General features: G+C 38.1%; 1 non-coding gene across 1 annotated transcript; it reads right to left on the minus strand.

Annotated features, from left to right (window-relative positions):
- Positions 1 to 2,972: 2,972 nt before the first annotated feature.
- On the minus strand, positions 2,973 to 3,080 carry LOC130977403 (small nucleolar RNA R71). Its single transcript, XR_009085094.1, has one exon. It is a non-coding gene; the product is annotated as a small nucleolar RNA R71 (small nucleolar RNA).
- Between the last annotated feature and the right edge of the window lie 24,165 nt (positions 3,081 to 27,245).

Consider the following 27,245-nt stretch of genomic DNA (forward strand, 5'->3'; position numbering starts at 1 on the left):
CCTCGAGTATTAATACAATTACTACTGTTTTCTATTCAATTCATGCTTATTCTTATTCTAAAATATTCACTACACTTCAACATGATGAATGTGATGATCCGTGACACTCATCATCATTCTCACCTATGAACGCGTGACTGACAACCACTTCTGTTCTACCTTAGATCGAGCGTGTATCTCTTAGCCTCAATTCCGAAAGATCGGAGTCTTCGTAGTATAAGCTAGAATTATTGGCGGCCATTCCTGAGATTCGGAAAGTCTAAAGCTTGTCTGTGGTATTCCGAGTAGGATCTGGAAAGGGATGACTGTGACGAGCTTCAAACTCGCGAGTGTTGGGCGTAGTGACAGATGCAAAAGGATCACTGGATTCTATTCCAACATGATCGAGAACTGACAGATGATTAGCCGTGCGGTGACAGCGCATTTGGACCATTTTTACTGAGAGGACGGGAGGTAGCCATTGACGCCGGTGAAACCCGAACATACAGCTTACCATGGAAAGGAGTAAGAATGATTGGATGAAAGCAGTAGGAAAGCAGAGATGCAGAAAGAACACAGCATCTTCATGCGCTTATCTGGAATTCCCACTAATGAATTACATAGGTATCTCTATCTTTATTTTATGCTTTATTTATCTTTATATTCGAAAACCATCATAACCATTAGAATCCGTCTGACTGAGATTTACAAGATGACCATAGCTTGCTTCATACCAACAATCTCCGTGGGATCGACCCTTACTCACGTAAGGTTTATTACTTGGACGACCCAGTGCACTTGCTGGTTAGTTATGCGAAGTTGTGAAAAAGAGTGATATTACAATTGTGCGTACCAAGTTGTTGGCGCCATTGAGATCACAATTTCGTGCACCAAGTTTTTGGCGCCGTTGCCGGAGATTGTTTGAGTTTGGACAACTGACGGTTCATCTTGTTGCTCAGATTAGGTAATTTTCTTTTCAAAAAGTTTTCAAAAATATTTTCAAAATTTTTCTTCTTTTTCGTTTTTCTAAAAATAGTTTTCAAAAAAAAATTCAAAAAAATTATAAAATCATAAAATCAAAAATATTTTGTGTTTCTTGTTTAAGTCTAGAGTCAATTTTTAAGTTTGGTGTCAATTGCATATTTTTATTTTTTTTCTCAAAATAATTTTCGAAAAAACTCATGCATGGTGTTCTTCATGATCTTCAAGTTGTTCTTGGTAAGTCTTCTTGTTTGATCTTTATATTTTCTTGTTTTGTGTCTTTTGTTGTTTTTCATATGCATTTTTGAATTCTTAGAGTATAAACATTAAAAATTTCTAAGTTTGGTGTCTTGCATGTTTTTCTTGTCTTGAAAATTTTTCAAAAATAAGTCTTGATGTTCATCCTGATCTTCAAAGTGTTCTTGGTGTTCATCTTGACATTCATAGTGTTCTTGCATGCATCATGTGTTTTGATTCATAATTTTTATGTTGTGAGTCATTTTTGTGTTTTTCTCTCTCATCATTAAAAATTCAAAAAAACAAAAAAATATATTTTCCTTATTTCTCTCATAAATTTTGAAATCTTTGGGTTGACTTAGTCAAAAATTTTTTAAAATAAGTTGTTTTTTGTTAGTCAAGTCAAGATTTCAATTTTAAAAATTTTATCTTTCTAAAACTTTTTCAAAAATCAAATCTTTTTCATTTTTCTTTTGTATTTTCGAAAATTTTTTTAAAAAAATAGATTTTCAAAATTTTTTTCTTAATTTTATTTCATAATTTTCGAAAACTTTACTAACAATTAATGTGATTGATTAAAAAATTTGAAGTTTGTTACTTTCTTGTAAAGAAAGGTTCAATCTTTAAATTCTAGAATCATATCTTTTAGTTTCTTGTTAGTCAAGTAATCAATTTTAATTTTAAAAATCAATTCTTTTTCAAAATATCTTTTCAATCATATCTTTTTAATCATATCTTTTTTTTTAAATCATATCTTTTTCAAAATCAATTTTAAAAATCTTTTCTAACTCCTTATCTTTTCAAAATTGATTTTCAAATCTTTTTCAACTAACTAATTGACTTTTTGTTTGTTTTACTATTTCTTATCTTTTTCAAAACCACTTAACTACTTTCCTCTCTCTAATTTTCGAAAATCACCTTCTTCTTTTTCAAAATTCTTTTAATTAACTAATTGTTTCAAATTTTAATTTTAATTTTATTTCTTCTCTTAATTTTCGAAAATCACTAACTATTTTTCAAAAACAATTTTCGAAAACTCTTCTCTCTCATCTCTTTCTATTTATTTATTCATTTATTAACACTTCTCTTCATATTAAAATTCGAACCCTCTCTTCCTCTCTATGTTCGAATTTTTCTCTTCTCATTCTTCTATTCTCTTCTTCTTCTACTCACATAAAGGAATCTCTATACTGTGACATAGAGGATTCCTCTTTCTTTTTTGTCCTCTTCTTTTTCAAAGGAGCAGGAGCAAGGATAAGGACATTCTTGTTGAAGCAGATCCTGAACCTGAAAGGACTCTAAAGAAGAAGCTAAGAGAAGCTAAAGCACAACAATCCAGAGAAAACCTTACAGAGAATCTTGAAAAAGAAGACATGGCCGAACCCAATAACATTGGTGGAGACACAAGGAAGATGCTTAGTGATTATACTACACCTATTTCCAATTTTTATGGAAGAAGCATCTCAATCCCTGCCATTGGAGCAAACAATTTTGAGTTGAAGCCTCAACTAGTTGCTCTAATGTAACAAAATTGCAAGTTTCATGGACTTCCATCAGAAGATCCCTATCATTTTTTAACTAAGTTCTTGCAGATTTGTGATACTGTTAAGACTAATGGAGTAAATTCTGAATTCTACAGGCTCATGCTTTTCCCTTTTGCTGTAAGAGACAGAGCTAGAACATGGTTGGACTCACAACCTAAAGATAGCCTGGACTCTTGGGATAAGCTGGTCACGGCCTTCTTGGCTAAGTTCTTTCCTCCTCAAAAGCTAAGCAAGCTTAGAGTAGATGTTCAGACCTTCAGGCAAAAAGATGGTGAATCCCTTTATGAAGCTTGGGAAAGATACAAGCAGTTGACCAAAAAGTGTCCTTCTGACATGCTTTCAGAGTGGACCATTTTGAATATATTCTATGATGGTCTATCTGAGTTCTCTAAGATGTCACTGGACCATTCTGCAGGTGGATCCATTCACCTAAAGAAAATGCCTGTAGAAGCTCAAGAACTCATTGACATGGTTGCAAATAACCAATTCATATACACCTCTGAGAGGAATCCTGTGAGTAATGGGACGCCTCAGAAGAGGGGAGTTCTTGAAATTGATACTCTGAATGCCATATTGGCTCATAACAAAATGTTGACTCAGCAAGTCAACATGATTTCTCAAAGTCTGAATGGATTGCAAAATGCATCCAACAGTACTAAAGAAGCATCTTCTGAAGAAGAAGCTTATGATCCTGAGAACCCTGCAATGGCAAAGGTAATTTACATGGGTGAAGCCTTTGGCAACACCTATAATCCCTCATGGAGAAATCATCCAAATTTCTCATGGAAGGATCAATAAAAGCCTCAATAAGGCTTTAATAATGGTGGAAGAAACAGGTTTAGCAATAGCAAGCCTTTTCCATCATCTTCTCAGCAACAGACAGAGAATTCTGAGCAGAGTCCCTCTAGCTTAGCAAACATAGTCTCTGATCTATCTAAGGCCACTTTAAGTTTCATGCATGAAACAAGGTCATCCATTCGAAACTTAGAGGCACAAGTGGGTCAGCTGAGTAAGAAAATCACTGAAACTCCTCCTAGTACTCTCCCAAGCAATACAGAAGAAAATCCAAAAAGAGAGTGCAAGGCCATTGATATAATCAAAATGGCTGAATCCAAAGAGGAAGGGGAGGACGTGAATCCCAATGAGGAAGACCTCATGGGATGTCCCCCAGACAGAAAGGAGTTCCCTATTGAGGACCTAAAGGAATCTGAGGCTCATATAGAGACCATAGAGATTTCATTAAACTTCCTTCTGCCATTCATGAGCTCTGAGAACTACTCTTCCTCTGAAGAGGATGAAGATGTAACTGAAGAGCAAGTTGCTCAATATCTAGGAGCCATCATGAAGCTGAATGCCAAGTTGTTTGGTAATGAGACTTGGAAAGATGAACCTCCCTTGCTCATTAGTGAACTAAATATAGGGGTTCAGCAAACTCTACCTCAAAAGAAACAAGATCCTGGTAAATTCTTAATACCCTGTACCATAGGCACCATGACCTTTGAGAAGGCTCTGTATGACCTGGGGTCAGGTATAAATCCTATACCACTCTGTGTAATGGAGAAACTAGGGATCTTTGAGGTACAAGTTGCAAGAATCTCATTAGAGATGGCAGACAAGTCAATAAAACAAGCTTATGGATTGGTAGAGGACGTGTTAGTGAAGGTTAAAGGCCTTTACATCTCTGCTGATTTCATAATCCTAGACACTGGAAAGGATGAGGATGAATGCATCATCCTTGGAAAACCCTTCCTAGCCACAGCAGGAGCTGTGATTGATGTTGACAGAGGAGAGCTAGTCTTTCAACTGAATGGGGACTACCTTGTGTTTAAAGCTCAAGGATCTTCCTCTGCAACCATGGAAAGGAAGCATAAAAAGCTTCTCTCAATACAGAGTCAAACAAAACTCCCACAATCAAACTCTAAGTTTGGTGTTGGGAGGCCACAACCAAACTCTAAGTTTGGTGTTGAACCCCCACAACCAAACTCTATGTTTGGTGTTGGGAGGTCCCAACAATGCTCTAAACATCTGTGAAGCTCCATGAGAGCTCAGTGTCAAGCTATTGACATTAAAGAAGCGCTTATTGGGAGGCAACCTAATTTTTATTTATCTATATTTCTACTGTTCCTTTATGTTTTATTAGGTTTATGATCATGTGGAGTCACAAAACAACTGCAAAAATTAAAAATAGAATAAAAAATAGAAGAAGAAAAAGCACACCCTGGAGGAAGAGCTGTCTGGCGTTTAAACGCCAGAAACAAGCACCAAGCTGGCTTTTAACGCCAGAAACAAGCATCAGTCTGGCGTTAAATGCCAAGATTGCATACAGAAGGCGTTTTACATGCCTAAAAAGTGCAGGGATGAGAAATCCTTGACACCTTAAGATCTGTGGACCCCACAGGATCCCCACCTATCCCACTTCTCTCTTCTTCACACAACCAATAACACTATACCCTTCACCAATCACCTCAATCTCTCTTCCCCATTACCCCTTCACCAATCACATCCATCCACTCTTCCCCATAAACCCCACCTACCTTCAAATTCAAAATCTCTTTCCCACCCAAAGCCACCCTAAATGACCGAACCCACACCCCTCTCCCTCCACTATATAAACCCCTCTATCCTTCTTCATTTTCACACAACACAACCCTCTCTTCTCCCCCTTGGCCGAAACCCCCACCTCTCTCCCTCTCCTCCATATCTTCTTCTTCTTCTTCTTCTATTATTTCTTCTTTTGCTCGAGGGCGAGCAACTTTCTAAGTTTGGTGTGGTAAAAGCATAGCCTTTTTGTTTTTCCATAACCATTGATGGCACATAAGGCCAGAGAAACCTTAAGAAAGAGGAAAGTGAAGGCAATTGCTTCCACCTCTGAGTCATAGAAGATGGAGAGATTCATCTCAAAACCCCATCAAGACCACTTCTATGAAGTTGTGGCAAAAAAAAGGTGATTCGTGAGGTCCCGTTTAAGCTCAAAAAGGGCGAATATCCGGAGATCCGACAAGAAATTATAAGAAGAGGATGGGAAGTTCTCTCCAATCCCATTTAACAAGTTGGAATCTTAATGGTTCAAGAGTTCTATACAAACACATGGATCACTAGGAACCATGATCAAAGCATGAACCCAAACCCAAAGAATTGGCTTACAATAGTTCGAGGGAAATGCTTAGATTTCAATCCAAAGAACGTAAGGTTGTCGTTCAACTTGCCTATGATGCAAGAAGACGCACGCCCATATACTAGAAGGGTCAAATTTGATTAAAGGTTAGACCAAGTCCTCGTGGACATATGTGTGGAAGGAGCTCAATGGAAAAGAGACTCAAAAGGCAAGCCGGTTCAATTGAGAAGACTGGACCTTGAGCCTGTGGCTAGAGGATGGTTGGAGTTCATCCAACGCTCCATCATCCCCACTAGCAACCGATCCAAAGTAACTGTGGATCGGGCCATCATGATCCATAGCATCATGATTGGAGAGGAAGTAGAAGTTCATGGAGTCATCTCTTTAGAACTCTACAAAGTAGCCGAAAAGCCCTCCAACTTGGCAAGGCTAGCTTTTCCTCATCTCATTTGCCATCTATGCAACCTAGCTGGAGTTGTCATAGAAGGAGACATCCCCATTGAAGAGGACAAGCCCATCACTAAGAAGAGGATGGAGCAAACAAGAGAGCCCATTCATGGATCTCAAGAGACGCATGAGGAAGCTCATCATCAAGAAATCCCTGAGATGCCTCAAGGGATGCATTTTCCTCTAAACAACTATTGGGAACAACTCAACACTTCTCTAGAAGGATTGAGTCATAACATGAACCAATTAAGGGTGGAACACCAAGAGTACTCTATCATTCTCAATGAGATTAGAGAAGATCAAATAGCTATGAGAGAGGAGCAACAAAGGCAAGGAAGAGACATAGAGGAGCTCAAGAACACCATTGGTCCTTCAAGAAGAAGGCGCCACTGATGAATAGATTTTTGATGGTTTAGAATTTCACAGATGAATTCTCGTTGCAAGTATAGTTCCTAAACCAAACAATAATCTTTTCATACAAAAAGTTGTTTGTCACTAAAACAAACCCCCTAAATTTATAAACCGAAGTATTGAAACCTCGGGTCGTTCTCCCTAGGAATTACAATAAAGTGTCTTGTTATTGGTTGTGAGTTATTTTGGGGTTTTGATAAGAGGCATGAAAGTAAATGGCAATAAAAAAATAAACTAACAACTATAAAAGGCTCTTGGCAAGGTATGAAAATTAGAAGTCCTATCCTAGTTATCCTTCTCAATTGTGATGAGAATTGTTCATTGCTACCACTTAGTTAACCCTTACTAGATAAAGGAAAGTCAAGTGGATGAATTGACTTGAGCCACAAGTTCTAGCCAACTCCCAAGGAAAGACTAGCTTTAGTGCACTCCAAACCAATTAGCAATCTCTCCAATTATCAATCAACAAGGGAATTAGATAACTCAAGTGTCACTAATTACTCTACCTAGGCCAAGAGGAACAAAATCTACACTAAAACTAAAAGAGATATTTTAACAAACACATAAAGTGCAATAAAAGTAAACAACATAAATTGCAATAATTAAAGAGAGATCTAACTACAAAGGCAAGAGATTAACAATGGAAAAGCAGAGAAGAACAATTATTATGAATTACCTCTTATTGAATTGAAAGAATGTAGAAGGAACAATACTAGATCTACAACAAAATATAAGAACAACATAAAGGAAATTACAACAAAAGAATAGAAGAAGATGAATGTAGCAACAAGGAATTGAAAGGTAGAAGTGAAAGAAAGCAAAGATTAAAATCTAGATCTAAGAACTAAACCTAATCCTAATCCTAATCCTAGAGAGAAGTGAGAGCTTCTCTCTCTAGAAACTACTTCTAAAACTAAACTATGACTAATGTGTGTGTAATGAATGGAATCCCCCTTTGCTCTTCTTCCTTGGCTTTAAATAGCAGTTTAGGCGCCAAAGTTGGTTGGGATTGGGCCCCACAACCCTTGAGAATTCGTTGGTCACGTTTTCATTAAAAAATCATAAACCAGCACCGACGCGTACGCGCACCATGGGGTGATTCGCAGGTGCGCGCAAGCGCCAGGTGCGCGCGCGCGTCCATGGGCGAGTTCAACTTCTCTGACTTTTTATGATTTCTCCACTTTGCATGCTTTCCCTCTTCACTCCTTTGATCCATTCCTAGCCCCTTTCAATCTGAAATCACTAACAAACATATCAAGGCATCTAGTGGAATCAAAGGGAGATTAAAACCATCAAATTAAGGGTTGAAAAGCATGTTTTTACATCTAAGCACAAATAAGGAGACAATCACAAAACTATGCTATTTCAATGGATAAATGAGGGTAAAAGGTATTAAAATCTCTTAGAATCAATGCAAGATAAACCGTCAAAATGGGATTTATCAACCACCATCACTAAGGTGGACTCATTCCTTAACTTCCTTGTTCTTATCTCTCTATTTTTCGGTTTTTGAGCTTCATGTTTGTCTATGTTTGTGTCTTTATTACATGATCATTAGTATTTAGTAACTATGTCTTAAGGTTATGAATAATTCCATGAATCCTTCACCTTTCTTAAATGAAAAAATGTTTTTAATACAAAAGAACAAGAAGTACATAAGTTTTGAATTCATCCTTGAAATTAGTTTAATTATATTGATGTGGTGACAATACTTTTTGTTTTCTGAATGAATGCTTGAACAGTGCATATTTTTTATCTTGTTGTTTATGAATGTTAAAATTGTTGGCTCCTGAAAGAATGATGAAAAAGAGAAATGTTATTGATAATCTGAAAAATCATGAAATTGATTTTTGAAGCAAGAAAAAGCAGTGAAAAAGAAGAAGCTTGCTAAAAAAAAGCAAGCAGAAAAAGCCAATAGCCCTTAAAACCAAAAGACAAGGGTAAAAAGGATCCAAGGCTTTGAGCATCAATGGATAGGAGGGCCCAGAAAATAAAATCCAGGCCTAAGCGGCTAAATCAAGCTGTCCCTAACTATGTGCTTGTGTCATGAAGGTCCAAGTAAAAAGCTTGAGACTGAGTGGTTAAAGTCGTAATCCAAAGCAAAAAGAGTGTGCTTAAGAGCTCTGAACACCTCTAACTGGGGACTTTAGCAAAGCTGAGTCACAATCTGAAAAGGTTCACCCAGTCATGTGTCTATGGCATTTATGTATCCGGTGGTAATACTGGAAAACAAAGTGCTTAGGGCCACGGCCAAGACTCATAAAAGTAGTTGTGTTCAAAAATCAACATACTTAACTAGGAAAATCAATAACACTATCTGAACTCTGAGTTCCTATGGATGCCAATCATTCTAAACTTCTAAGGATAAAGTGAGATGCCAAAACTGTTCAGAAGCAAAAAGCTACAAGTCCCGCTCATCTAATTAGACTAATATTCATTGATATTTTGAGATTTATAGTATATTCTCTTCTTTTTAACCTATTTAATTTTCATTTTCTTGGGGACAAGCAACAATTTAAGTTTGGTGTTGTGATGAGCGGATAATTTATACGATTTTTTGGCATTGTTTTTAGGTAGTTTTTAGTAGGATCTAGCTACTTTTAGGGATATTTTTATTAGTTTTTATGAAAAATTCACATTTCTGGACTTTACTATCAGTTTGTGTGTTTTTCTGTGATTTCAGATATTTTCTGGCTAAAATTAAGGGACCTGAGCAAAAATCTGATAGGAGGCTAACAAAGGATTGCTGATGCTGTTGGATTCTGACCTCCGTGCACTCGAAATAAATTTTCTAGAGCTACAGAACTCTAAATGGCACGCTCTCAATTGTTTTGGAAAGTAGACATCCAGGGCTTTCCAGAAATATATAATAGTTCATACTTTATTCGAGTTTATATGATGTAAACTGGTGTTCAATGCCAGCTCCATGCTGCATTCTGTAGTAAAACACCAGAAACACGTCACAAACCAGAGTTAAACGCCAAAAACACGTTACAACTTGGCGTTTAACTCCAAGAGAATCCTCTGCACGTGTAAAGCTCAAGCTCAGCCCAAGCATACACCAAGTGGGCCCTGGAAGTGGATTTCTGCACTTAGACTTATTTCTTTAAACCCTAGTAACTAGTCTAGTATAAATAGAACTTTTTACTATTGTATTAGACATCTTTGAATTGGTCTTTTTCCCTATTTTTGAATTCACATGCTATTTAGGGAGGCTGGCCATTCAGACATGCCTAGACCTTGCACTTATGTATTTTCAACGGTGGAGTTTCTACACACCATAGATTAAGGTGTGGAGCTCTGCTGTTCCTCGAGTATTAATGCAATTACTACTGTTTTCTATTCAATTCATGCTTATTCTTATTCTAAGATATTCGCTGCACTTCAACATGATGAATGTGATGATCCGTGACACTCATCATCATTCTCACCTATGAACGCGTGACTGACAACCACTTCCGTTCAACCTTAGATCGAGCGTGTATCTCTTAGCCTCCATTCCGAAAGATCGGAGTCTTCGTGGTATAAGCTAGAATTATTGGCGGCTATTCCTTAGATCCGAAAAGTCTAAACCTTGTCTGTGGTATTCCGAGTAGGATCTGGGAAGGGATGACTGTGACGAGCTTCAAACTCGCGAGTGTTGGGCGTAGTGACAGACGCAAAAGGATCACTGGATTCTATTCCAACATGATCGAGAACCGACAGATGATTAGTCGTGCGGTGACAGCGCATTTGGACCATTTTCACTGAGAGGACGGGAGGTAGCCATTGACGTCGGTAAAACCCGAACATACAGCTTGCCATGGAAAGGAGTAAGAATGATTGGATGAAAGCAGTAGGAAAGCAGAGATGCAGAAGGAACACAGCATCTTTATGCGCTTATTTGGAATTCCCACCAATGAATTACATAAGTATCTCTATCTTTATTTTATGCTTTATTTATCTTTATATTCGAAAATCATCATAACCATTAGAATCCGCCTGACTGAGATTTACAAGATGACCATAGCTTGCTTCATACCAACAATCTCCGTGGGATCGACCCTTACTCATGTAAGGTTTATTACTTGGACGACCCAGTACACTTGCTGGTTAGTTGTGCGAAGTTGTGAAAAAGAGTGATATTACAATTGTGCGTACCAAGTTGTTGGCACTATTGAGATCACAATTTCGTGCACCAGAGGGCAGTAATGATAATATCATCTATGTAAAACAATGAGAAAAGTAGTTGCATCAGCTTCTCCCAGAACAAACAAAGAGTAATCCTATTTGCATTGAGTGAATCCGTGACTAAGGAGAGTGTTATAGAACATGGTAAAGCATTGCCGTGAAGCTTACCTTAGACCATACAAGGACCTTGTGAGCTTGCAAACTAATCCCCCCTTCCGTTGAGGATGGACCAAAGGTAACTCCATGTAAACTTCTTTATCTAATTCGCAGTTTAGAAATGCATTGTTGATATCTAATTGGAGAAGACTCCAATTCTTGATAGCAAAAATGGTGAAGAGAGTTCTCACTGTGGTGATTTTTGCGACCGGGCTAAAGGTATCCCTAAGTTTAATTCCAACTTGTTAAGTGTAGCCTTTGGCGATAAGGCGCGCCTTATAGCGCTCCAGTGTACCATCAGCCTTTAACTTGGCTTTGTACACTGATAAACCCCGTTTTTAGGGTTTATCTTGTGTTGAATTTAGAGCATTTTGTTAATCTTTCTTCACATTTATTCAATGAAATAGCATGATTTTGTGATTCCCCCTTAATTTGTGCTTAAATGTGAAAACATGCTTGCTTTTGGACCCTTGATTTGATAATTTTAATCTTCCTTTGATTCCACTAGATGCCTTGATATGTTTGCTAGTGATTTCAGATTGAAAAGGGCTAGGAATGGATTAAAGGAGTGAAGAGAAAGCATGCAAAGTGGAGAAATCGTGGAAAGCCAAAGATTTAGGATACGTCCATGGACGCGCACGCGCACTAGACGCATAATCGTGGATTGTTAAAACCCCATGGATGCGCACGCGTGCTGTACAAGAAGGTTGGGGTGGATGTTGTGGTGAAGTGTTGTTGAGGGATATAGAATGAATTATGTGGGTAATCAAATGTATTTTGTGGTTGGTGAAATGAGTTGTATGGATTTTAGAAAGAATTTTGTGTTAAGGAATATTCAAGTGATGGAAAATTTTTAAATGAAAGATTGTGAGGTGAGGTTGGATAATTATGCATAAATGAGTTGAAGGTTTGCTCAATTGATGATGGCTCTTGATCAATGGAGTATGAAACATTGAGTGCTCTCTGATTTTTCTTCTCACACCCACAACTTGAGTAATTGTGGGATTCATTAAAGTATGGACCATTCTGTGGTTCTGAGGAGCAACTTTGCATGAATTTATTTAAAGCACTCTCAATTGATGATGTCTCTTGATGAGCAAAACATGGATCATTAAAAATTTTCTTTTCTTGTTTTGATCTTAAAATTTTTAAGTTTGATATCTTTTGGTTGTTTTTCTTTTTAATTTTCGAAATTGTAGTGTTTTAGATCTAAAAAGTTTAAGTTTGGTGTCTTTTGGTTGTTTTTTCTCTTTCTTCATTAATTCAAAAAATAAAAATAAAAAATATCTTTTCTATCTTTATTTTAAAAAGAAATTATTTCCGAAAATTCTAACAAAAAAATTTTCAAATTTTAATTTCAAAATCATTATCTTATCTTATCTTAATTTCAAATTTCAAATTTCAAATCTTATCTTTTTATATCTTATAATATCTTTCTTTTAATTTGATTCTATCTTATCTTATCTTTCTTTTAAAATTAAAATTCAAAACTTTTTAAAATCTTTATCTTAACTTTTGTTATCTTTCATTTAATTGCAAATCATTATCTTATCTTATTTTAATTTTAAATTTCAAAATTAAATCTTTTCAAAAAAAATCAAAACTTTTTCAATTCTTTATCTTATATTGATTCAATTTCAAAATTCAAAATTCAAAATTTAAAATTCAAATTTTAAAATTCAAATTCTTATCTTATCATAATTCAAATTTAATTTTCAAAATTCAAATTTCAAAATTCAAAATGAAATCTCTTTTTTTAAATCAAATCTTATTTTCAAATCTTTCTTAATTAGTTACTTGTTTTCTCTTTCTTCCTTTTCAAAACTTCCTAACTAATTCCTCTCTTCTCTTTTTCGAAAATCATCAATTAATTTTCAATTCTTTTTAGTTAATTAGCCTTCAATTTTGAATTAAATTAATAAATAAAATAAAAGCAAAAATATTTTAATTATAATTTACATCTGTATCCCTAATTCTTCTACTTTTCCTACCTTTCTTCATCATTAACCCAAATGGGAATGGAGAGTTTAGAAGAACTCTAGGGTCCTACACAACCCCCATTGCTGACTTCTATGGAAGGAGTATTAGCATACCCCACATTAGAGCAAGTAACTTTGAGCTAAACCTTTAACTCATTATTCTGGTGCAGCAAAACTGTCAGTATTCTAGACTTCCACAAGAAGAACCTACTGAGTTTCTGGCAGATTTTTTGCAGATTGCTGACACAGTATACAATGAGGGAGTAGACCAAGATGTCTACAGACTACTACTCTTTCCTTTCGCTGTAAAGGACCAAGCAAAGAGGTTGTTGGACAACCAGCTCAAATCTAGCTTGAAAACATGGAAACAACTAGTAGATAAGTTTCTAAATCAATACTTTCCTCCAAGAAAGTTAACCCAGTTAAGACTGGATATTCAAGGCTTCAAGCAAGAGGACAGTGAATCTCTCCAGAATAGGATGGCCCATTAACCCAGCAACTACACGCCCTTGCCCAGCAACTACTGGAATTGCGAGTGGCTTTGAGAGAAACTCAGGCTTCCAATAGGAATGTAGAAGCCCAACTGAGTCAAACAAGGCAGCAGTTATCTAAACAGAAAACAGAAAAATGTCAGGCTATCCAATTGAGGAGTGGAAATTCATTAAACACCCGACCTCAGTACAGCAGGAGATCAAGGGAAGAAAACCTAATATAGGGATATCAGACTGCTATCCAAGACATCTCTGAGGACGTTGAACGCCCAAAGATGAATGTCATTGGCGTTCAATGCCAAGAAGGGGTATCCACCTCTGGCGTTGAACGCCAGGAAGGGGACAGCAACAAAGGCATTGAACGCCAGAAAGGGGGCAGCAATAAAGGAGTTGAACGCCCAAACAAGGGTGGTTAGTCACCTACTGATAACACCCCTCGAAAGCAAGCTAGCAACCCCCCTTCTAATACATCAAACACTCAGCCTACATCAACCAAGATTTATGAGTATAAGGCTAAGATGCCAATCCCTCAGAACATCTGTCAAGTGGAAAAGGATAAACAGTTTGCATGCTTTGCGGATTATCTTAGAACACTAGAGATCAATATCCCTTTTGCAGAGGCTCTTGAAAATATACCTTTTTATGCTAAGTTCATGAAGGACATCTTAAGTCATAAGAAGGATTAGAGAGAGGCAGAAACCGTCCTCCTCACTGAAGAATGCAGTGCAGTCATTCAAAACAGCTTACTAGAGAAACTCAAGGATCTTGGGAATTTTATGATACCATGCACTCTAGGGAAAGCTTGCACAAGGACAACCTTGTGTGATCTTGGAGCAAGCATTAACCTAATACCGGCTTCATTAATAAAGAAGCTCTACTTGACTCATGAAATCAAACCAACCCGCATATACCTTCAACTTGCTGATGGTTCTGTTAAGTTCCCATTAGGCGTAGTTGAGGATATGATTGTCAAGGTTGGACCCTTTGCTTTTCCCACTGACTTTGTGGTATTAGATATGGATGAGCACAAGAGTGCATTTCTGGTGGACGAAATTGTGATCCATGTTCTTTATTTATTCTTTTCACTTCAACAATCCAAGGTAATGGCTCCAAAGATTTGGTGCACAGAACCTGGTCCAAAATCAACTTCACAGTTTGTTTCACAACTCCGTTCAACTAACCAGCAAGTGTACTGGGTCGTCCAAGTAATAAACCTTACGTGAGTAAGGGTCGATCCCACAGAGATTGTTGGTATGAAGCAAGCTATGGTCACCTTGTAAATCTCAGTTAGGTAGATTAAACAGTTATGGGTTTCGAAAATTAATAATAAGAAAATAGATGATATATAGTAAAAGGGATAGAATACTTATGCAGATTCATTGGTTGGAATTTCAGATAAGCGAATGGAGATACTGTATGCTCAAGGACGCCTGCTATTCTCCTGCTTCAACTCAATCCTTCTTAATCCTTTCCATGGCGAGCTGTATATAGGGGTTCACCATCAGCGGTGGCTACTTTCAATCCTCTCGGGAAAATGGTCCTCTGCGGCTGTCACTCGCATGGCTAATCGTCTGGAGGCATCACCCATGGTTGATGGCTACATCCCATCCTCGCAGTGAAAACTACGCTCACGCACTCTGTCACAGCACGGCTAATCACTGGTTGGTTCCTGCTCCTACTGGAATAGAATCCCTTGATTATTTTGCGTTTGTCACTAACGCCCAGCACTTGCAAGTCTGAAGCACGTCACAGTCATTCATTACCGGAATCCTACTCAGAATACCACAGACAAGGTTAGACTTTCCGGATTCCCAGGATCCTACTCGGAATACCACAGACAAGGTTAGACTTTCCGGATCCTCATAAATGCCGCCATCTATCTAGCTTATACCACGAAGATTCTGTTGGGGAATCTAAGAGATACACATTCAAGCTCTGTTGCATGTAGAACGGAAGTGGTTGTCAATCACGCGCATTCATAAGTGAGAATGATAATGAGGGTTATTTACTCATCACATTCATCATGTTCTTGGGTACGAATGAATATCTTGGAATAAGAATAAGAGAGATTTGAATAAAAGAAAATAGAATTGCATTGATACTTGAGGTACAGCAGAGCTCCACACCCTTAATCTATGGTGTGCAGAAACTCCACCATTGAAAATACATAAGTAAAAGGTTCAGGCATGGCCGAATGGCCAGCCCCCAAAACGTGATCACAGGATTCAAAATACAATCCACGATCCAGGATAATAATATGATAGTAAAAAGTTCTATTTATAATAAACTAGCTCCTAGGGTTTACATGAGTAAGTAATTGATGCATAAATCCACTTCCGGGGCCCACTTGGTGTATGTTTGGGCTGAGCTTGTTCAATCCAGGAGCTGAGGCTTCTCTTGGAGTTGAACTCCGAGTTATGACGTGTTTTGGGCGTTCAACTCCGGATCATGACGTTTTTCTGGCGTTTAACTCCAGACAGCAGCATGTACTTGGCGTTCAACGCCAAGTTACGTCGTCAATTTCCGAATAATGTATGGACTATTATATATTGCTGGAAAGCCCTGGATGTCTAATTTCCAACGCCGTTGAGAGCGCGCCAATTGGAGTTCTGTAGCTCCAGAAAATCCATTTCGAGTGCAGGGAGGTCAGAATCCAACAGCATCAGCAGTCCTTTTGTCAGCCTTTATCAGAGTTTTGCTCAAATCCCTCAATTTCAGTCAGAATTTACCTGAAATCACAGAAAAACACACAAACTCATAGTAAAGTCCAGAAATGTGAATTTAACATAAAAACTAAGGAAAATATCCCTAAAAGTAGCTTGAACTTACTAAAAACTACCTAAAAACAATGCCAAAAAGCGTATAAATTATCCGCTCATCACAACACCAAACTTAAATTGTTGCTTGTCCCCAAGCAACTGAAAATCAAATAGGATAAAAAGAAGAGAATATACTATAAATTCAGAAATATCAATGAATATTAATTATAATTAAATGAGCAGGACTTGTAGCTTTTTGTTTCTGAACAGTTTTGGCATCTCACTTTTTCCTTTGAAGTTTAGAATGATTGGCTTCTCTAGGAACTTAGAATTTCGGATAGTGTTATTGACTTTCCTAGTTAAGCATGTTGATTCTTGAACACAGCTACTTATGAGTCTTGGCTGTGGCCCTAAGCATTTTGTTTTCCAGTATTACCACCGGATACATAAATGCCACAGACACATAACTGGGTGAACCTTTTCAGATTGTGACTTAGCTTTGCTAAAGTCCCCAGTTAGTGGTGTCCAGAGCTCTTAAGCACACTCTTTTGCCTTGGATCACGACTTTAACCACTTAGTCTCAAGCTTTTCACTTGGACCTTCATGACACAAGCACATGGTTAGGGACAGCTTGATTTAGCCGCTTAGGCCTGGATTTTATTTCCTTGGGCCCTCCTATCCATTGATGCTCAAAGCCTTGGATCCTTTTTACCCTTGCCTTTTGGTTTTAAGGGCTATTGGCTTTTTCTACTGCTCCTTCTTTTTCTATATACTCTTTTTAGCCATTTTTTTTCACTGCTTTTTCTTGCCTCAAGAATCAACCTCATGATTTTTCAGATCATCAATAACATTTCTCTTTGTTCATCATCCTTTCAAGAGCCAACAATTTTAACATTCATAAACAACAAGATCAAAAGACATATGCACTGTTCAAGCATTCATTCAGAAAACAAAAGTATTGTCACCACATCAATATAATTAAACTAAATTCAAGGATAAATTCGAAATTCATGCACTTCTTGTTCTTTTGAATTAAAACATTTTTATTTTAAGAGAAGTGAAGGATTAATGGAATTTATTCATAGCTTTAAGGCATGGTTACATACTAATGATCATGAAATAAAGACACAAAACATAGATAAACACAGTATTAAAAACCGAAAACAGAAAGAAATAAAGAACAAGGAATGAATCCACCTCTAGTGGCGTCTTCTTCTTGAAGGACCAATGATGTTCTTCAGCTCTTCTATGTCCCTTCCTTGCCTTTGTTGCTCCTCCCTCATTGCTCTTTGATCTTCTCTTATTTCTTGGAGAATGATGGAGTGCTCATGATGTTCCACCCTTAATTGTTCCACATTATGGCTCAGATCTTCTAAGGAGGTGTTGAGTTGCTCCCAATAGTTGTTGGGAGGAAAGTGCATTCCTTGAGGCATCTCAGGGAATTGTTGATGATGAGCTTCCTCATGCACTTCTTGAGGGCCGTGAGGAGCTTCTCTAGCTTGCTCTATCCTTTTCTTGGTGATGGGCTTGTCTTCTTCAATGGAGACATCTCCTTCTATGATAACTCCAGCTGAGTAACATAGATGGCAAATAAGGTGAGGGAAGGCTAGCCGTGCCATGGGTGAAGGCTTGTCGGCTATTTTGTAGAGTTCATTGGAGATGACCTCATGAACTTCTACTTCCTCTCCAATCATGATGCTGTGAATCATGATGGCCCAATCCACATTAACTTCAGATTGGTTGCTTGTAGGGATGATGGATCTTTGGATGAACTCCAACCATCCTCTAGCCACAGGCTTGAGGTCCAGTCTTCTTAATTGGACTGGCTTGCCTTTGGAGTCTATTCTCCATTGGGCGCCTTCCATACAAATGTCCATAAGGACTTGGTCCAACCTTTGATCAAAGTTGACCCTTCTAGTGTAGGGGTGTTCATCACCTTGCATCATGGGCAAGTGAAACGCCAACCTCACATTCTCCGGACTAAAATCCAAGTATTTCCCCCTAACCATTGTGAGATAATTCTTTGGACTTGGGTTCATACCTTGGTCATGGTTCTTAGTGATCCATGCATTGGCATAGAACTCTTGAACCATTAAGATTCCAACTTGTTGCATGGGGTTGGCTAGGACTTCCCAACCTCTTCTTTGAACTTCATGTCGGATCTCCGGATACTCATTTTTCTTGAGCTTGAAAGGGACCTCAGGGATCACTTTCTTCTTTGCCACAACATCATAGAAGTGGTCTTGATGGCTCTTGGAGATGAATCTTTCCATCTCCCATGACTCGGAGGTGGAAGCTTTTGCCTTCCCTTTTCCTTTTCTAGAGGATACTCCGGCCTTAGGTGCCATTGGTAATGGAAAAACAAAAAAGCTTATGCTTTTACCACACCAAACTTAAAATTTTGCTCGTCCTCGAGCAAGAAAGAAAAGAAGAGTAGAAGAAGAAGAAGAAAATATGGTAGAGAGGGAGAGAGGTAGGTTCGGCTATGTGGCAGAAGAAGGGGTTGTGTTTTGTGAAAATGAAGTAGAAGGGAAGGGTATTTATAGGGAAAGGGGAGGGTGGGTGTTCGGCCAAATTGGGTAGGAATGGGTGGGAAATTGAATTTGAATTTTATGAAGGTAGGTGGGGTTTATGGGGAAGAGTGGGTTGATGTGAATGGTGAATGGGGTAATTGGGAAGAGGACTTGAGGTGATTGGTGAAGGTTTTTGGGAAGTGTGATATGGGGAAGAGTGAAATGAGATTTGGATTAGGAGAGTGTGATTAGGATTAAAAGGTAAGGTGGGAATATGGTAGGTGGGGATCCTGTGGGGTCCACAGATCCTGAGGTGTAAAGAAATACCATTCCTTCACCCTATAGGCATGTAAAATGCCTACATGCATCATTCTGGCGTTCAAACGCCCATTGGTGCATGTTCTGGGCATTCAACGCCCATGTAATGCATGTTTCTGGCGTTGAACGCCAGTTTCATGCTTGTTTCTGGCGTTCAGCGCCAGTTTGTCCTTTCTGTGCACGTTCCTGGCGTTTAACGCCAGGTTGTTGCTTGTTTCTGGCGTTCAGCGCCAGAATGGTGCTCTGTTCTGGCGTTGAACGCCGGCCAGATGCACCTTACTGGCGTTGAATGCCAGTCTGCGCTACCTCCAGGGTGAAAAATTTTTTTCTTCTGTTTTTTTTACTCTGTTTTTAATTTTTTTGATTTTTTCGTGACTCCTCATGATCATGTACCTAATAAAACACAAAAATAACAATGAAACAAAATAAAACAAAATTAGATAATTAAAATTGGGTTGCCTCCCAACAAGCGCTTCTTTAATGTCAATAGCTTGACAGTGGCTCTCATGGAGCCACAAGGTGATCAGGTCAATTTTTGTGTGGTCCCAACACCAAACTTAGAGTTTGGATATGGGGTTTGAACACCAAACTTAGAGTTTGGTTGTGGCCTCACAACACCAAACTTAGAGTTTGACTGTGGAGGCTCTTCTTCTTGACTCTGAACTGAGAGAAGCTCTTCATGCTTACTCTCTTTTGTCACAGAGGGATGGCCATGTGCCTTAAACACAAGGTAGTCCCCTTTCAATTGAAGGACTAACTCACCTCTGTTGACATCTATCACAGCTCCTGCTGTGGCTAGGAAAGGTCTCCCTAGGATGATGCATTCATCATCTTCCTTCCTAGTGTCTAGGATTATGAAATCAGTAGGGATGTAAAGGCCTTCAACCTTTACTAGCACGTCCTCTACTATTCCATAAGCTTGTCTCATGGACTTGTCTGCCAATTGTAATGAGAACAAGGCAGGTTGTACCTCAATGATCCCCAGCTTCTCCATTACAGAGAGTGGCATAAGATTTATCCCTGATCCCAGGTCACATAGAGCTTTTTCAAAGCTCATGGTGCCAATGGTACAAGGTATTGAGAACTTGCCAGGATCTTGCTTCTTTTGAGGTAGAGTTCTCTGAATCCAAGTATCTAGTTCACTGATGAGCAAGGGAGGTTCACTTTCCCAAGTCTCATTACCAAACAGCTTGGCATTCAGCATCATGATGGCTCCTAAATATTGAGCAACTTGCTCTCCAGTCACATCTTCATCCTCTTCAGAGGAAGAATAGTCTTCAGAGCTCATGAATGGCAGAAGGAGATTAAATGGAATCTCTATGGTCTCTAGATGAGCCTCAGATTCCTCAGGATCCTTAATAGGAAACTCCTTCTTGCTTGAGGGGCGTCCCAGGAGGTTTTCCTCACTAGGATTTTCGTCCTCCTCCTCCCTAGTGCATTCGGCCACTTTGATTAAATCAATGGCCTTGCACTCTCCTTTTGGATTCTCTTCTGTGTTGCTTGGGAGCATACTGGGAGGAGTTTCAATAACTTTCTTACTCAGCTGGCCTACTTGTGCCTCCAGATTTCTGATGGAAGATCTGGTTTCATTCATGAAACTGAAAGTGGCCTTTGACAGATCAGAGACTATATTGGCTAAATTAGAATTGTTTTGTTCAGAATTCTCTGTCTGTTGCTGAGAAGATGATGGATATGGCTTACTATTGTTCAGCCTATTGCGTCCACCATTGTTAAAACCTTGTTGAGGTTTTTGTTGATCCTTCCATGAGAAATTTGGATGATTTCTCCATGATGAGTTATAGGTGTTTCCATAAGGTTCACCTATGTAATTAACCTCTGCCATGGCAGGGTTCTCAGGATCATAAGCTTCTTCAGAAGCTACCTCTCTAGTACTGTTGGATGCATGTTGCAATCCATTCAGATTTTGAGAGATTATGTTGACCTGTTGAGTCAACATTTTGTTCTGAGCCAATATGGCATTCAGAGCATCAATTTCAAGGACTCCTTTCTTTTGAGGTACCCCATTGCTCACGGAATTCCTCTCAGAAGTGTACATTAACTGGTTATTTGCAACCATGTCAATGAGTTCTTGAGCCTCTTCAGGCGTTTTCTTCAGGTGAATAGATCCACCTGCAGAATGGTCCAATGACATTTTCGAAAATTCAGAGAGACCATAATAGAATATATCTAATATGGTCCATTCTGAAAACATGTCAGATGGACATCTTTTGGTCAGCTGCTTGTATCTTTCCCAAGCTTCATAGAGGGATTCACCATCTTTTTGTTTGAAGGTTTGAACATCCACTCTCAGCTTGCTCAGCTTTTGAGGAGGAAAGAACTTATCTAAGAATGCAGTGACAAGCTTATCCCATGAGTCCAGGCTATCCTTGGGTTGTGAATCCAACCATACTCTAGCTCTGTCTCTTACAGCAAAAGGGAAAAGCATGAGTCTGTAGACTTCAGGATCAACTCCATTCGTCTTTACAGTCTCACAGATCTGCAAGAACTCAGTTAAAAACTGATAAGGATCTTCAGATGGAAGTCCATAAAACTTGCAGTTTTGTTGCATTAAAGCAACTAGCTGAGGTTTCAGCTCAAAGTTATTGGCTCCAATGGCAGGAATGGAGATGCTTCTTCCATCAAACTTGGACGTTGGCTTTGTGAAGTCACCAAGCATTCTCCTTGCATTATTATTATTATTTTCGGCTGCCATCTCCTTCTCTTGTTCGAAAATTTCTAAAAGGTTGCTTCTGGATTGTTGTAATTTAGCTTCTCTTAATTTTCTCTTCAGAGTCCTTTCAGGTTCTGGATCAATTTCAACAAGAGTGCCTTTATCCCTGTTCCTGCTCATATGAAAGAGAAGAGAACAAGAAAAGAAAGAGGAATCCTCTATGTCACAGTATAGAGATTCCTTTATGTTAGTAGAAAAAGAAAGGGGTAGAAGAATGAAAAAGGAGATTCGGATTTTTGGGTGAAGAGAGGTGAAGAGAAGTGTTTGTAATTAAATAATTAAATAGAAGAAGAAAAGAGAAGGGAGAATTCGAAAATAATTTTGAAAAAGAGGTTAGTGATTTTCGAAAATTAGAGATAAATTGTAATTAAAATGAAAACATGAAACAATTAGTTAATTAAAAATAATTTTTGAAAAAGAGAGAGATATTTTCGAAAATTGAAGAGGGAAAATTAGTTAAGTGGTTTTGAAAAAGATAAGAAACAAACAAAAAGTTAAGTAGTTGATTGAAAAAGATTTGAAATAAAAATTGAAAAAGATAAGAAGATAAGAAGTTAGATAAGATATTTTGAAATCAAATTTTGAAAAATATAAAAATTTTTGAAAAAGATCAAATTAAAAGATAAAAAGATTTAATTCAAAAATTTTGAAATTATTTACTTCACTAACAAGAAACTACAAGATAAGATTCTAGAATTTAAAGATTGAACCTTTCTTAACAAGAAAGTAACAACTTCAAATTTTTGAACCAATTACATTAATTATTAGTGAATTTTCGAAAACTAAATATAAAAGATGAAAAAAACAGATTTTTGAAAATTAATTTTTAAAATTTTCGAAAAATAGAAAAAAAATGAAAAAGATATGATTTTTGAAAAAGATTTTGAGAAGATAAGATTTTTAAAATTGAAATTTTGACTTGACTTGTAAGAAACAACTAATTTTGAAAATTTTTGACCAAGTCAACCCAAAATTTCGAAAATTTGGAGGGAAATAAGGAAAAGATATTTTTTTTGAATTTTTGAAATTTTTTATTATGAGAGAGAAAAACAACAAAAATACTTAATGCATGAAATTTTTAGATCAAAACCATGAATGTATGCAAGAATGCCATGAATGTCAAGATGAACACCAAGAACACTTTGAAGATCATGATGAACATCAAGAACACAATTTTAAAAAATTTTTGATGCAAGGAAACATGCAAGACACCAAACTTAGAAATCTCTAATGCATGGACTCTAACAAACAAAAAATGCATATGAAAAACAACAACCAACACAAAACAAGAAAACATCAAGATCAAACAAGTAGACTTATCAAGAACAACTTGAAGATCATGAAGAACACTATGAATGCATGGATTTTCGAAAAAAATGCAAGAAAAATTTTTAAGCATGCAATAGACACCAAACTTCAAAATTGACTCAAGACTCAAACAAGAAACACAAAATATTTTTGATTTTTATGATTTTCTAATTTTTTTTTTGTATTTTTATTAATTTTTTTTCGAAAATATAGTTTTGAAAACGAAAAATAAAAAGAAAAATTTTGAAAAAGAATTTTGAAAAAAAAAATTACCTAATCTGAGCAACAAGATGAACCGTCAGTTGTCCATACTCGAACAATCCCCGGCAACGGCGCCAAAAACTTGGTGGACGAAATTGTGATCCATGTTCTTTATTTATTCTTTTCACTTCAACAATCCAAGGTAATGGCTCCAAAGATTTGGTGCACAGAACCTGGTCCAAAATCAACTTCACAGTTTGTTTCACAACTCCGTTCAACTAACCAGCAAGTGTACTGGGTCGTCCAAGTAATAAACCTTACGTGAGTAAGGGTCGATCCCACAGAGATTGTTGGTATGAAGCAAGCTATGGTCACCTTGTAAATCTCAGTTAGGCAGATTAAACAGTTATGGGTTTCGAAAATTAATAATAAGAAAATAGATGATATATAATAAAAGGGATAGAATACTTATGCAGATTCATTGGTTGGAATTTCAGATAAGCGAATGGAGATACTGTATGCTCAAGGACGCCTGCTATTCTCCTGCTTCAACTCAATCCTTCTTAATCCTTTCCATGGCGAGCTGTATATAGGGGTTCACCATCAGCGGTGGCTACTTTCAATCCTCTCGGGAAAATGGTCCTCTGCGGCTGTCACTCGCATGGCTAATCGTCTGGAGGCATCACCCATGGTTGATGGCTACATCCCATCCTCGCAGTGAAAACTACGCTCACGCACTCTGTCACAGCACGGCTAATCACTGGTTGGTTCCTGCTCCTACTGGAATAGAATCCCTTGATTCTTTTGCGTTTGTCACTAACGCCCAGCACTTGCAAGTCTGAAGCACGTCACAGTCATTCATTACCGGAATCCTACTCGGAATACCACAGACAAGGTTAGACTTTCCAGATTCTCATAAATGCCGCCATCTATCTAGCTTATACCACGAAGATTCTGTTGGAGAATCTAAGAGATACACATTCAAGCTCTGTTGCATGTAGAACGGAAGTGGTTGTCAATCACGCGCATTCATAAGTGAGAATGATAATGAGGGTTATTTACTCATCACATTCATCATGTTCTTGGGTACGAATGAATATCTTGGAATAAGAATAAGAGAGATTTGAATAAAAGAAAATAGAATTGCATTGATACTTGAGGTACAGCAGAGCTCCACACCCTTAATCTATGGTGTGCAGAAACTCCACCGTTGAAAATACATAAGTAAAAGGTTCAGGCATGGCCGAATGGCCAGCCCCCAAAACGTGATCACAGGATTCAAAATACAATCCACGATCCAGGATAATAATATGATAGTAAAAAGTTCTATTTATAATAAACTAGCTCCTAGGGTTTACATGAGTAAGTAATTGATGCATAAATCCACTTCCGGGGCCCACTTGGTGTATGTTTGGGCTGAGCTTGTTCAATCCACGAGCTGAGGCTTCTCTTGGAGTTGAACTCCGAGTTATGACGTGTTTTGGGCGTTCAACTCCGGATCATGACGTTTTTTTGGCGTTTAACTCCAGACAGCAGCATGTACTTGGCGTTCAACGCCAAGTTACGTCGTCAATTTCCGAATAAAGTATGGACTATTATATATTGCTGGAAAGCCCTGGATGTCTACTTTCCAACGCCGTTGAGAGCGCGCCAATTGGAGTTCTGTAGCTCCAGAAAATCCATTTCGAGTGTAGGGAGGTCAGAATCCAACAGCATCAGCAGTCCTTTTGTCAGCCTTTATCAGAGTTTTGCTCAAATCCCTCAATTTCAGTCAGAATTTACCTGAAATCACAGAAAAACACACAAACTCATAGTAAAGTCCAGAAATGTGAATTTAACATAAAAACTAAGGAAAACATCCCTAAAAGTAGCTTGAACTTACTAAAAACTACCTAAAAACAATGCCAAAAAGCGTATAAATTATCCGCTCATCAATTTCTTATCCTAGAAAGACCCTTCCTAGTTACAGGCAGAACCCTCATTAATATCCAAAGAGGGGAAGTAGCCCTAAGAGTCAATGAAGATGAGTATGTGCTAAATGACGTCAAAGCCATGCAGCATCCAGACACCTTAGAGGAGTGCATGAGCATTGATATCATCGACTCCCTGGTGGAAGAAATGAACATGGTTATAAGACTCGAGGAAGAGCTGGATGACATCTTCTATGTTGCCCAGCTCGAGTTGGAGGTGGCAGACAAAATACAGGAGACTTTAAGTGCTCCTAAAGAAGAGGATAAACCTCCAAAGCTCGAGCTCAAGCCATTACCATCGTACCTAAAATTTGCATTTTTGGGAAATGGAGACACTTATCCTGTGATCATAAGCTCTGCCTTAGAGCAACAGGAAGAAGTACTAATTTAAGTGCTCAAGACACACAAAACTGCCCTTGAGTGGACTATAAATGACCTTAAGGGCATTATCCCGACCCGATGCAAGTACAAAATCCTGCTGGAGGATGATGCCAAACAAGTGGTACAACCACAAAGGCGACTAAATCCAACTATGAAGGAAGTCGTGCAGAAGGAAGTCACTAAATTATGGGAGGCTGGGATTATTTATCCCATCTCAGACAGCCCTTGGGTGAGCCCTGTTTAAGTTGTTCCCAAAAAGGGAGGCATGACAGTAGTTCATAATGAAAAGAATGAACTGATTCCTACAAGGACAGCTACAGGGTGGAGCATGTACATTGACTATAGAAGGCTCAATGACGCCACCAAAAAACATCATTTTCCTTTACCATTCATTGTTCAAATGCTAGAGAGACTAGCGGGACATGCCTTTTATTATTTTCTGGATGGTTATTCCGGATACAATCAAATCGCAGTAGATCCACAAGATCAAGAAAAAATAACATTTACATGCCCATATGGCGTGTTTGCTTATAGACGGATGCCATTTGGCCTATGCAATACACCTGCTACCTTTCAAAGATGTATGCTCTTTATCTTCTCTGATATGGTAGAGAAGTTCCTTGAAGTATTCATGGATGACTTCTCTGTCTTTGGAGATTCATTTGAATCCTTCCTTGACCATCTGGCCCTAGTTCTTAAATGATGCAAAGAGACAAACCTGGTTTTAAACTGGGAGAAATGTCACTTCATGGGGACTGAAGGAATTGTCCTTGGGCATCAAATTTCGAACAAGGGAATAGAAGTGGATCAAGCTAAAGTGGAAGTAATTGAGCGATTACCACCACCCACTAATGTCAAAGGAATCAAAAGTTTCCTGGGACATGCAGGATTCTACAGGAGGTTTATAAAGGATTTTTCCGAAATCTCAAAACCCCTGTGCAACTTACTCACTACTGACACTTCTTTTGTCTTTGAGCAAATGTCTGCAGGCCTTTGAGACTTTAAAAGCTAACCATATCACTGCGCCTATAATCTCTGCACCCAACTGGGACTTACCATTCAAGCTGATGTGTGATTCCAATGACCATGCCATTGGCGCAGTACTAAGGTAGAGGCATGACAAGCTTCTGCATGTCATTTATTATGCCAGTCATGTTCTAAATGATGCACAGAAGAACTATACCACCACAGAAAAGGAATTACTTGTAGTAGTTTATGCCATTGACAAGTTTAGATCCTATTTAGTAGGATCTAAAGTAATCATCTATACTGACGATGCTGCTCTAAAAAATATCCTCACCAAGCAAGATTCTAAGCCCAGACTTATAAGATGGGTGTTACTTCTACAAGAGTTTGATATAGAAATTAGAAACAGAAAGGGGACAAAAAATCGAGTGGCTGACCACTTATCTCGGATTGAACCAGTAGTAGGGTATTTTCTCCCCTCCACTGACATATCTGAAACCTTTTCAGATGAGCAACTCTTTTCCATTCGAATAGCACCATGGTTTGCAGACATTGCAAACTACAGAGCTATACGATTCATTCTTAAAG

Source organism: Arachis stenosperma, chromosome 4, assembly GCF_014773155.1.
Source record: "Arachis stenosperma cultivar V10309 chromosome 4, arast.V10309.gnm1.PFL2, whole genome shotgun sequence".
Lineage (NCBI taxonomy): Eukaryota > Viridiplantae > Streptophyta > Magnoliopsida > Fabales > Fabaceae > Arachis > Arachis stenosperma.